Consider the following 9170-nt stretch of genomic DNA (forward strand, 5'->3'; position numbering starts at 1 on the left):
ATGATTTTACAGGGGAATGCATTAAGATGCGCTTATGAACTCTGTGGTCAGAGTCAGCGGCAAAAATTGCAGGTTGAGCCATGAAATTCTTCCTTCCTGGGGTCCACGACTTGTGGAGACAAGGAAACTCTGGGAACTGAAGGAAATCAACCAACAGACATTGTTCCAAGCTGTCAGCATCAGGCCCTTAAGAAGAAACACTACAAGCCTCCCTGTAATGTTAGTGGATTGTGAGCAGAAGGGAACCAAGACAGTGGAACTACTACTTGCGTGTTTGAGCTACAACATGTTGCACCTCAAGCAAGGGCAACATAGTTCTAATACAAGGTAAAACATTGAGTACTCATGAACTTACTGCTGGGTTCATATGGCAGGGGGTGACCAGGTCACTGTAAGCAGCAGCAAGGACTAACTAAGGTGAAACTGCGTGTCTCTTGTGATAAGGAGTGATGGTGGGAAGGTGCTAAATGATGTGAACAGGAGTTCTGAGTATAAAATGTACACATACAACACTCCACCTAGTGACATATTCCTCAACATTAGTGTGACCTTATGCAGACAATGGGTTCCGCTCAGGCTAGAGGTGCTTGTCCGTGAACCAACCACTAAGTGCTGGCCAGGAACGAAGCTCGTCTCAGCTCCTAACTTAATGTAGCAAAGGAAGCATTCCTACACTGCACATCATGCACAGACCCATGTAAGGGAGGTGAATGTCGGCTCCACCCAGGCCATGCCCCCAGCATGTTTCACTTTGGCCCTCGGAGCTTAGTCATGGAGATCGCCACAGATCTGTGCACAATGTGTGGCTTGCTCCTCAACATTAGTTTTTAGATCCACTAGGCAACATTATTACTAAGTAACTTCAGCTACTTGCCCAACATGGCCTACTCAAAGAATGAAGTTCTGGAAGTAGAAAGTGATCTGCAGTTTACCAATCTGATATATTCCACTCACAGCTGGGCTCAGATCCTTTAAACTTTAAAAGGGGTGAATTTTATTGTAAATAATCGTTTATATATAAAGTTTTCCCACTGACAATATTTGAAAAATAAACATTTATTATACGACAAAGGATTTCCTAAGCATGATGAATTTTCTAAAGAGACAACACAATAGCAGTTGGCAAGGCTCTTTTGACCCTACATTTCAGCTGATGGCACTCAGCCAATGCAGACTCTGGAGAGATCCCAACTTTAATGTTTGGATCCACCCAGATGCGTGACCAGCAGCATGCTGCTGAAAGCCTGAGCCAGCTGCTCCTGGCCCCTCCACAGCCCAGTGCTCCAGTAAGCGTAGGACAGACAGAGCACAGAGCGGTGACTGTGCTCAGAGCAGACCTAAAAACTGAGTGATCCGTGGTCTTTGATCACTCAGTTCTTGGTGTAGAGCTGGCAGAGGACAAATGCAGCATTGGATCAATGCTGAATCCACCTAGGGGAGTATGAATGTTTGTTTTTTCAAATCCTACTCTTCTCTTTTAAGGTATAAAAGCTACGTGCCATTTAATATCTTTAACCCTTTTACTGCCACCGCTGTATGTAGTATGCCCCCGAGTACATGTGCCCCCATGCATGCTCCCACCATGTTTCCCGGGCTCTGCACGCCCATCAGCAGACCTGGAACCAGGATTGTGGGTACCTCTGGGTAGAGGGGAGGGAGATCAGCCAACATCAGTTCACTGTTTTGACATTTCCTGCTAATGACCCATACAAACATGTCTTTATGTCACTTCTGGGCCCAGCTGTAAATTTCCCCAGCCAGTATGGCAGGGAAGAAGCCTTATGGAGCACGATCTGCACTCCATTCGCTTCACTGTAGGACAGATGAGACATTAGTGTTTTTTAGACCCCTGCTGTCTCATTAAAGAAAACCCGTCACCAAAAGATGCATCACATAGGACCTTGGGGAAGACATATTTTGGGGTAGATACCTGACAACCTGTTGTCCTTGGTGGCCATCTCATTTCTATGATTGAAAGCTTTGTTGTAAAAGGAGACAAAATATTAAGATGTGCTGTTCCTACTTGCAGAAACTAGGACATGTTGATTCTGGAAGACTGCATCCGTATTAACATTAGAGAACTAAAACCTTCAAATGACTACAGAAGCAGAAGTACAAGTCAAATACATACTGTTCTAATTCAATATTAATGACAGATTTATTTTTCCTGTTACTAGCACTATAAACACAAGAATAAAACATTGACAGCTTTGAGAGCATTGTCTAGAATAGAGAACTGCATGCAGGGAGGAGGTTATGTGCTCCCTCATACTTGGAGGTACTGTGTACGTGTGACGGCGGCTGCAGAGGAACAGATTGGCGAGGCAGTAAAGCGTTGCAGAGACCCTGGGGCTCAGAGGGGGATTTTAGGCCCAGGGGCCTTCTCTTGCTAACCGGTAAAAATGTTCAACACAACACAACTACAGTCTTAATCCAATCCTTTATTTCTGATGCCACAATTTAAATCTGAAATCCGGGATAAGCAAACATTGTCTAAATATAAAAGGCATGTGTATTCTTCCATGAATCTTAGTCTGCTTTATGTTTTTTCTTCCAGATATGCAGTAATCCAGGATGAAACATTGATTGTGCAGGAGTTTCCTGTAATAAAAACTGGTCACTGCTGCTCTCTCTCCTTGTGCAGGGTGACTGATCTTGTTTCTGCCCTCTCCTGTAGTTTTCTATAGGCAGCTTGTAGTGGGTAAAGCCTTCAAGGTCCCTCCTACAACTGCTCCCTTTGAACAGGATAATGAAGTATATAATGAAATCATATCTAATTTTACAAGACAATACAGGTTTGCACAGCAATTTGGTGCACAGAAAGCAGATTTACAGTTGTGCTCAAAAGTTGTTGTACCCTTGGAGAATTGGTAATATACAGTATGTAACATTTTTAAAGAAAACATGAGTGAGCAGGAATAAACTCACCATTAAAGTGCAGAACAAAACAACAAACAGTTGACAAACTGCAACGCATGTAATGGGACAATGAACTCATTACAACCTCACTGTATCTCACTGTAAATAAACCAGTGTAACTATACCAACAGATACACTTACTGAATGAATAATAAATTCAAGTGAAAAATAGTGTGTCTAAAAAAAAACTTTTAAAGCATAATATACATCAGTGCATGTAGTGAGTCCATTGAAATAAGTCCATATATAAACACCCAGAGAACTAGGAGAAATGATAAAATATTTTACTGCAGTCAGTGATCCATTAAAGTGTCATCATAGGATAGGTACCCACCACCATTCACTCTTCACTCTCACCTGGATCAGTGAATCTATTTGGTAATAATAGGTCAATCAGCGCATTTCCCTAAAAAAACAGTAAAAAACAGCAGTTTCCACCAGCCACTTGAAGAGCAAATGCCTCCAAGTCTTCCATCTTCTTCCATATGACAAAAGGGCACAACAAGGCTCATTTACTCAAGGCAAAGAGAAAACTCCACACAGTATAATATAGTCACAAAAAGCTAACACGTTATTAAAACCATAGGATAAAACAACTCTCAAGCAACTTCAAACACAATGGAAATCGATCACAAAAACCTCAGGTTCCCACCTCCATACACCAGCTGAGCAGCCAGGCTTCCTGGCAGTTGTGATAATGTCACTATGCTTTGCCATGATGCATTTCCCCATGCCCATGTGGCTGCTTCAGAAGGTCCTTTTCTTTTTTTTTTTAAGGTATTTTTTTCACGGTGATTTATTATTCATTCAGTGAGGTTGTATCAAGTTCACTGTTCCTTTACATGCATTGCAGTATGTCAATTTTGTGTTGGTTTGCTTGCACTTTTTATGTTAATGGTTTGTTTGGTTTATGGTAAATACACAGTCACTGTCAGCAGCAAGGAGCTTGTATTACACCTGTATGTAGCGCATAGGACCTTTCATGAGCAGGCAAAACATATTTCTTTTATTTTTTATTCATATTCAACTGTAGGTCATAATAGAACTGCACAATCAGAAAACAAAACATGGCAACAAGTAAACAATTGAAATGACCTGTTTAAAAGTCTGCATACCTTTAATACTGTGTATTGCCCCCTTTAGCATCAATGATAGTGTGCAGTATTTTGTAATATTTGTCTATAATTGTCTGCTAGTATTTTCTGATAACAAGCTGTACTCATCTTGCCATCAATTTTTACAAGATTCCCCATGCCTTTACAGCACCCCTCAAAAAAAAATACATCAGTAAGCCACCGCCATGCTTCACAGTGTGGATGGTATTCTTTTCAATATAGGTCTTGTTGACCCCTTTCCAAACATAACGTTATGGATGTGACCATAAAGCTCTATTTTGGTCTCATCACTCCAGATTACAGCGTGCCAGAAGCTGTGAGGCGTGTCAAGGTGTTGTCAGACATACTGTAACTGGGTTTTTTGATGGCATTGGCACAGCAAAGTTTTCTTTCTGGCAACTTGACCAAACAGCTCATTTTGTTTAGGTAACGTTGTATTGTGCTCCTTAAAATAAAAAAAAATTTAAAAAAAAAACACCCCTCCCCTATTTTTCCAGGGCAGCCTGTATTTCTCTTGAGGTTACCTGGGTTTTTCTTTGTATCCCAAACAATTCTTCTGGCAGTTGCTGCCGCAATCTCTCTTGTCTTCTACCTGACCTTGGCTTGGTATCAAGAGATCTCTGCATTTTCCACTTCTTAATAAGTGATTGAACAATACTGACTGGCATATTCAAGGCTTTGGATAGCTTTTCATTTCTTTTTCCATCTTTATAAAAGGTCCATTACCTTGTTACACAGGTCTTTGACAGTTCTTTTCTACTCCCTATGGCTCAGAATCTAGTCTGCTCAGTGCATCCACATGAGAGCTAACAAACTGATTGACTATTTATACATAGATGCTGATGTGGGAAATTAACCTTTAAATTTCCATTTTAACCTGTGTGTGTCAACTTATGTGTCTGTACCAAAGCCAAACATTCCAGGGTATGTAAACTTTTGATCAGGGCCATTTGGGTGATTTCTGTTAATATGATTTAAAAAGGAGGCAAACAACTATGATAATAAATGGCTTCATATGATCGCTATCCTTAAATAAAAGATCTGGCATGATCTGTCATATTTTTAATATCAAAATGTCATAATTTCTGCCAGGGCATGCAAACGTTTGAGCACAACTGTATATCTTATACAGAAAAGATTTGGCATTGTATTTATAACATAACCATGTATTCAGACAAAATTATTTTGTTAGATTTCTATATAGTTGTGCTCAGTGAACAACATTCAACATGTAACAGTAATGAGACACATGACTTGAAAATCACACACAGAAATTGGTCAGGAAATTGTCGCCATGCATGATGAGGATGATAACCAATAGTACAGAGCTGAAAACTTAAAACACACAGTCCTCAAGATGTTGACAATAGTCATGTAGTATTTCGAACACAATCATACAAATCTACTCAGACAAATGATCCCATCTGATTTTATAACTCTTGTGCTCAGTGAACAACATTCCAAGATGTACTGTATATAGTAGCAAAAAAACAGATGACTGGAAAACTACACAAACAGTAATTGGTCAAGCAAGTATCGTTAAGTAGGAGGATGACCAGCAAGAGTTGATAAGCATTATGAGGATGATGACAGAGCTGAAATCATTGTATTATCCTGTCCTTAAGATGCTGACATTCGATTTGTAGACTTTAGCAATGATTAGTGCATTACTGTGCTCTTTAACTGTGTTGACACCATTTTCAGCTAAAATGTCAACCTTTAACCTCTTTCAAATATCTTTAAGATGTAGTTATTACTGGCTTTGATACCCTTCATGCTACTGTAAATACTGAGATTTTGCAGAACTATTCTATGCCTCTGTGTAGAAATACTATGGATTGTGATGATTGCCTGGATTTGTAACTCCGCTTTAAAAAGCATTTCTGAAAAAATACTGTCCGAGTGAATACCTTAATCTGTTTTCTTTACAATTTTTTAGTTTGAAAAATACTCTTTCATAAGATATTTGAGTGCATGGAAGAGCAAAACATTCTTGATATACTGCAAAAAAAAATAAATAAAAACAAGATTGGTTTGTGTAGCAGACTGCAAGTTACATTGATTCAAAATCTTACAGCAACAAGTAACAGAATTTACACACACACATATATATCCACACATTTCTCATCAGCAAGTTCTTCATTCTCAGCTTCATCGTCAATGCGATTTTGAGGAGGGCTTGGCTTCTCGAATTTTCTTTAAAACGAACATGTGCAACTGTTCTGTTGGCATGTTACGTAGTTTAATTTTTTCACAATATTTCTTCCAGTCTGGTAGTTGCCAGATCAAGACCTACATAGAAAACCTGATATTGAAAAGATTCAAGTGAGTTAGAAGGGGGTTCTTCCTCTGACAATTATCCAATTTTTCTCCCGGAGAGCTTCCTCTAAGGTATGTGCCTTTCAATTGCAGTATTAACAAAATGCTGCAGAAGGGCAGTGCTAGCCTTTGAGATAAATGATTCCACCATTGTAGTTAGGTTTAACAGCGTACCCCTGAGCATAATAGTTTGGCATCGCATCACCAGGTCACTGAAAAACATGTCATTGCCGATTCTGCAAAGTTGGAAATACTTGATTTGTTTTCACAGGTGAAAACTTTTTACTGACCAGCAGCTGATTCCATTTGAGTCAGTTCTTTTTTTTCTCAGCCTGTAATCTTTTACTTTTGGTGTATCTCTTCAATTTTCTGACTTGGGAACACGACCTATTGATAACGCATAAAATACTATTAATTGAAATGCCTTGGCAACATGTACAGTTTTGTTCAAAATAATAGCAGTGTGTTGAAAAAAGTGAATAAAGCTCAAAATCCTTCTAATAGCTTTTATTTCCATACACACAAATGCATTGGGAACACGACACATTCTATTCCAAATCAAAACATGAAGAAAAATAAATCAAATTTGTGTTTTTCCTCTAAAAAAAAGTTGAAGAAAAGTGAATATTAGACTGTTCAAAAAAATAGCAGTGTTTGTATTTTTCTTTACAAACTCAAACATTCACTATATAAACTGAAAAATGTTTGAAGATTTTGCTTTCCTTTGAATCACTTAATGAATATTTAGCTGTATAAGCACTGTTTCTGAGAACTGCTGTACATCTGTGTTGCATGGAGTCAACCAACTTCTGGCACTTGTGAACAGGTATTCCAGCCCAGGATGATTGGACTACATTCCACAGTTCTTCTCTATTTCTTGGTTTTGCCTCAGAAACTGCATTTTTTATGTCACCCTACAAGTTTTCTATTAAATTAAGATCTGGGGATTGGGCTGGCCACTCCATAACGTCAATCTTGTTGGTCTGGAACCAAGATGTTGAACGTTTACTGGTGTGTTTGGGGTCGTTGTCTTGTTGGAACACCCATTTCAAGGGCATTTCCTTTTCAGCATAAGGCAGCATGACCTCTTAAAGTATTCTGATGTATTCAAACTGATCCCTGGTATGCGATAAATAGGCCCAACACCGTAGTATGAGAAACATCCCCATATCATGATGCTTGCGCAACCATGCTTCACTGTCTTCACAGTGTACTGTGGCTTGAATTCAGTGTTTGGGGGTCGTCTGACAAACTGTCTCTGGCCACTAGACCCAAAAAGAACAATCTTACTTTCATCAGTCCACAAAATGTTGCGCCATTTCTCTTTAGGCCAGTCAATGTGCTCTTTGGCAAATTGTAACCTCTTCAGCATGTCTTTTTTTCAACACTGGGACTTTGCGGGGGCTTCTTGCAGATAGCTTGGCTTCACATAGGAGTCTTCTAATTGTAACAGTACTCACAGGTAACTTTAGACCTTCTTTGATCTTCCTGGAGCTCATTGTTGGCTGAGTCCTTGCCATTTTGGCTATTCTTCTATCCATTCGAATGGTAGTTTTTCGCTTTCTTCCACGTCTTTCAGGTTTTGGTTGCCATTTTAAAGCATTTGCAATCATTTTAGCTGAGCAGCCTATCATTTTCTGCACTTCTTTATTTGTTTTCCCCTCTCCAATCAACTTTTTAATCAAGTTACGCTGTTCTTCTGAACATTTTCCATTTTCCTCAGAATTTCAGAGAGAAATGCACTGTAACCACCCATGTACAACATTTGCTGCCTTCCTTCCTTAAATAAGGGCAATAATTGCCACCTGTTTTTCAAAGAATGAATGACTTCACTAATAGAACTCCACACTGCTATTATTTTGAACATGCCCCTTTCAATTAGTGATTCAATTACACAGAATCAGCAGCATGCATTTCATGACTGTTGGGTCTGTTGGATTTCTATTACTCTACTACACCTACTAGTAAATTATCTGCCATGTAGAAATATCATTTCTACCAAAAACAGTGATTGATCAGGTTAGTGATGTCTGACTGCTATTATTTTGAACACAACTGTAGGTGTACAAATTTGGGAAATGTTGGTACTAACCTCAGACTAGATCTCAAGAATGATAGATGGCGAGGGGCTTTTCTCTATACTGTGTGCAGCTTGCCGCCTGTTGACCTGGTGATGGCACTGGTAATGACAATCAGCCTATCAGAAAATAAAAAAAAAAAAAAAATTTAACATAACTAGATGTGGCCAAATTTTGGCTTCCATTTAAGGAAAAATGCTATGCTTTCCTGTAACAAAAGATCTACATTAACCACTTGGAATAGATTGGAATGGACAAAATCTTTAGGTTACACCTTGATTGGCAAATGCTGACCTAGTGATAGCATCAGGATTGGAACACCATTGCTGGAGGAAATCGCCATGCTGCAACTTGCATGTTGCTTGCTTGGAAATGCTGTTTGAGAACGTTGCTTTGTTACATCTTACTTGTTCAGTGCGGATTTGGAGATGTCACCAGGAACGGGCCAGTGTTTCTAGGCTGGCTAGAGGACAGCACTGTGTTGAGCTTGTAATACCTAGGGGGAAAAATTACATTAAAAAAAAACACTAGATACAAGATTTACATACATTAAAAAATCTAAAAAAAGTTAAAGAAGTACAGCCAAAGCTCTTTTGTCTGTACTTCTCCTATCGATCACAGGAGTGCAGTCCGTTCTGCACTCCTGTGACTTGTTTTCAGCTGACAGTGTGGTCCAGGCTGGGGAAAGATCTTGACTTTAAAGTCGGGGTCCACCCCAGAGTCTGGAGCAGCACCTGAC

At 39.4% G+C, this 9170-nt stretch overlaps 1 long non-coding RNA gene across 1 annotated transcript; it reads right to left on the minus strand.

The window, feature by feature from the left end:
* Positions 1 to 2421: 2421 nt before the first annotated feature.
* Positions 2422 to 8925, minus strand: LOC149450669 (uncharacterized). The gene is made up of 3 exons (XR_016315228.1): positions 8726 to 8925; positions 8446 to 8550; positions 2422 to 6740 (listed from the first exon to the last, which is right to left on the minus strand). It is a non-coding gene; the product is annotated as an uncharacterized LOC149450669 (long non-coding RNA).
* Between the last annotated feature and the right edge of the window lie 245 nt (positions 8926 to 9170).

This window comes from Staurois parvus, unplaced genomic scaffold, assembly GCF_062004578.1.
Source record: "Staurois parvus isolate SC_StPar_1 unplaced genomic scaffold, SC_StPar_1.0 ptg000566l, whole genome shotgun sequence".
Taxonomy (NCBI): Eukaryota; Metazoa; Chordata; class Amphibia; order Anura; family Ranidae; genus Staurois; species Staurois parvus.